This window comes from Lagenorhynchus albirostris, chromosome 9 (assembly GCF_949774975.1).
Source record: "Lagenorhynchus albirostris chromosome 9, mLagAlb1.1, whole genome shotgun sequence".
Lineage (NCBI taxonomy): Eukaryota > Metazoa > Chordata > Mammalia > Artiodactyla > Delphinidae > Lagenorhynchus > Lagenorhynchus albirostris.
In genome coordinates this window covers 78,330,809-78,335,265 of record NC_083103.1, presented here as the reverse complement: position 1 = coordinate 78,335,265, position 4,457 = coordinate 78,330,809, and positions in this window count along the sequence as shown.

Below are 4,457 nucleotides of genomic sequence, written 5' to 3'. Positions count from 1 at the left end.
CGGTAATCTTCAATTTTACACCACCACTGAGCAGGTGGATTTTACATCAAGTTTATGAGTTATTCTAACAACTAGGAAAAGTTTCTTAAGGTGACGGAAAAGAGTCTTTTGGGTGACTTTATCAAAGGTAGACAATACACCAGTGAGCACTGCTCACTATCCAAAATTCACTAATATAGCTTCAAATTATGTATTCTGAGTATAACTAAAATAATTTTGGTTTACAAATTTCTATTTACTTTTTGTGACATAAAAAAGGCAATGTATATAGTTCAATCCATATGGCACGTTATCCTTAGTAAACAAAGATACAATAATGCATATAGTATTAAAAATATTTCTTGCAGAATCTATAAAATGCTAATCATATTTGTTGCCTGTGGGAAGCGGAACTCCTCTGTGTCGTGCAGGAAAGTAAAAGTTTGCAGTTTACCACATAGCTTGGCTATGAATAGTCACAGTAATTAAACTGGGAGATGGGGACACAGTAAAAGAGCATTTGTAGTTGGGGTGAAAATAGAGCTGAACTGTCACAAGGTCAAAAGATAGTGCCTGAGTCTGAAACAGAAGCAATACAAGCATGTCATTTAAAGAAACAGAAGTAAATACCAAAAGAATCAACTCAGTGTTGAACAGTGATTGCCTCAGGGAAGGGGGATATAGAGGGGCCCTTTGGAGAACTGTGTGATTCTTTATGTGCAGGTAAAACTTGGGTAAAAATAAAAATGATTCAATGATATAACTTCCAAAAAAGTTAATAAGCTTTTGGCAGCTAACACCATTCAGGAAAATCTCCAAAATGAAACTTCTAAAAGATAGGTTTACATTAAGTGACAGGCTTTAGAAATTTCATAAGTGCTTATAATAGCAAAAAGAAACAATGAAATGAAATAATAGCAAAGGTACAGTCAAAATTGGATGTGAAGAGCAAGGAAAAAAGAAGAGAATTGAAAGTTTGCTATTTTCCTCATTGCACAATTGCCAAATTTGATAGATCAAATTTGGTTTAAGTATGTGTATTTTTTTAACATTACCAATATTTTATTACATCATTAAATAATCTTCCTAAATATACATTTAAAGACCCCTTAATACTTAATTATATAGATATGCCCCCGCTTATTTAATAAAGGTTATGGGACCATAGGAAGTATATCAGTATTCCCCATACCTACCTTAAAAATATTTTTAAAATTTTGAAATAGTTTGATAATATTTTTAAAAGTTAAACTGTATTAACTACTATAATTGAAAATAGTGAATATGGAAACTTTCAACTCATATTAGGAAATTTAGCATGGGATTACATCACTGACTGTAAAACAACATATTAATCATTAAGAAGAAGCTGATTCACTAGTCAATAACGGGAGGTGATTAAAAATTTATATAAGCTTAAATCACATGACATTTTTAGTTGACTGATCAAACTGGACATATCTGAAGCTATATGCAATTTAAAAGGCCCAGCTATCCAAAGGACTGAAAGAAGCTATCCAGAGTAAAAGGGGCTACTTTAAATATGGTAGCTGTAAGGCAAATAGGGATGAATATTGAGTTATATTTTATGAGCTTTCATATTGAATATATATCGTGATAAGAAATACCTCAATTACTTGTATTATCTTCTTTCCTAAGTGCCCTAACTAGCAAAGAAGATTGTAAATTCTTTAGTGTAGATATAATTCTATAGTATTTCTCTCCAAATTCTCCTCCTTCCAAATGACCACACCCAAGTTCTGGGCACAGAGCTGAACACATGATCATATGAGATTTAATCATTAAGTACCAATAAAAACCTGCTAGCTCAAACAGCACTTCTCTGAATTTTCTAGCATCTTCAAATCTATGCATGATCTTTTATAGTCCAAACCTTTCAAAAATGTATCAATTTAGTTGCTTAGAAGTTTACTAATGTATCATATTTTATATTAGTGTACAATACTAAAAAATAGCAAATGTCATGAAACATCAATTTTTCAGAATCTTTCCAACATCACATAAATTCAAACATCATAAGAAAGAGTTGGCACCAGTAATAAGATTATAAAAGGCATCATTCACAAGTGTCAATATTGATTTCTATCAGTATTTGGACATGGTAGAGGGCATTCTTTCACATAAGGTATTTCAAAATAGTAGACCAGGGGGACTTATTTTTTCTTTCTTTCTTTTTACCTCATTTCCATCTTCATCAATTACTGAGATGTAGTTGGGATGAGTCTTATTTGGATAGGACAACAGGGCATCATAAAGGGCTAACTCAACAGAATCCAGGCCAAATTCTTTCCACTGAGATTGAATTTGCTTTGCAAGCTGAAAGTTTTGTTCTGTTCCAGCTAAATGTGGTATCCGTGTAAAATTACTGTTGAACAAAAATTGAAAGTGGTTAGAAATTTTTAGTCAGACTTTATCTTAAATCAACAACCAAATAAGGCTGATTTACATTAAAAAATACTTTGAGTTGTTATACATTAAAAAAGCAAAGTGGGGGCTTCCCTGGTGGTGCAGTGGTTGAGAGTCCGCCTGCCGGATGCAAGGGACACGGGTTCGTGCCCTGGTCCGGGAAGATCCCACATGCCGCGGAGCGGCTGAGCCCGTGAGCCATGGCCGCTGAGGCTGCACGTCCGCAGCCTGTGCTCCGCAACGGGAGAGGCCACAACAGTGAGAGGCCCGCATAACGCAAAAAAAAAAAAAAAAAAAAAAAAGCAAAGTGGCACTATTATTGCATCAAATAGATTTTCAAGTGTGTTTTGAAATTTTCATGCTCCAATTTATACTCATTCAAGAGAAAAATTAGAAAAAACTGATCTTTGTAGAGAATTGTAGAGTCCTGAAGATGTATGAGGAAAGTGTTATATTCTTTCTTAAGAAAGAATGCATGTTTGAACTTTCATGGAATCATCTGTTTACTTCACCTTGTAAAATATAATTGGAAGATAAAAATATTTTCATCCAAAGATCAAGCTGTGACATGCCAAGAACTACTGATAATTACATTTATTTTTAAATACTGAAAGTTAGAGCCAAGTGAGAAACCTTTTCATTAGCAACCATTTTAAAGTGCCTTCTTTAAGGAGTAATCTGAACATACTTACACAATCTCAAACTGAATCTTTTGTACTGCATTTACTTATTAAGTAAGTATAATACTTAAAATCAACGTTGAGAATTAGTCTGACCACAAATATCTTTAACAAATAAACTATGTGGCTAAGATTTTAGCTACCACAAATACTTTCATGAATAGATTAATTTCTCATTTAATATGTCCAGATACTGGTGATTTTGTTTGTTTTAAATTTCTCTTTCTTGGAAATTTGTTGTTTCCCTGAAGATTCAGTTCATTGGTATTTTCAAACCCCTTCAAGACAAAACAAAAAATCCCATACGACAAAGCATCATGTATCATGATAAGACACTGATTTATTTCTAGCTCATGAACTTCTTGAACTTCATGAATTTCTGGTTCTAAATATGTAGATTTTTCTAAACTCAACATACTTCCATCCTGATGGTGATTTAAAAAAAACTAATAGCCAACATGGCTATTATGATCCCAATTTCAAATGTTTGATTCTATTGTGTATCTTTAAAAAAAAAGGAGGAGGGGGATTCTGGTGATTAATTTTATAATTATATTAAAATCATTTAAATTGTATTTACAAAAATAGTATTAAAATTCTCATTCAATAAATGTTGTTTTTGCAGTACGCGGGCCTCACCATTGAGGCCACTCCCGTTGCGGAGCACAGGCTCTGGACGCGCAGGCTCAGCGGCCATGGATCACGGGACCAGGGAAGCCCTCATCCAATAAATTTTTAGGGGCTTAAAACCTTACATGGGATTTCTAAGGCTTCCCTGGTGGTGCAGTGGTTGAGAGTCCCCCTGCCGATGCAGGACACACGGGTTCGTGCCCTGGCCCGGAAGGATCCCATATGCCACGGAGCGGCTGGGCCCGTGAGCCATGGCCGCTGAGCCTGCGCGTCCGGAGCCTGTGCTCCGCAACAGGAGAGGCCACAACAGTGAGAGGGCCGTGTACCGCAAAAAAACAAACAAAAACAAAACAAAACAAAACAAAAAAACCTTACATGGGATTTCTAATATGTATTTACAAAATAAAGTAATGAAAAGAACACAATTTTAAGAGCCAGCTGAGGAGTCTATATATTCCTTCATCAATGGATACCTGCAAAGAAAACAGAAAATAGCCAATAAGTTGCTATTTTCTTCCATATTACACAAATCCAAACTGTAACAGAACTAGATGCAGATTATGCATATTTCCTGAAGTCACAGCTAGAACTCTATTCTTACATGAAAGAAGAATTGTTATGGGAGTCTTGAACCTGCTCACACACACACAGAGGAGATCATTATTAGACTTTATGATTGAAACTGAGTCCCCCTAAAACCGAGCTCCCCTGCCAAGTTTATGATTAACCTCTCTAGCCAAA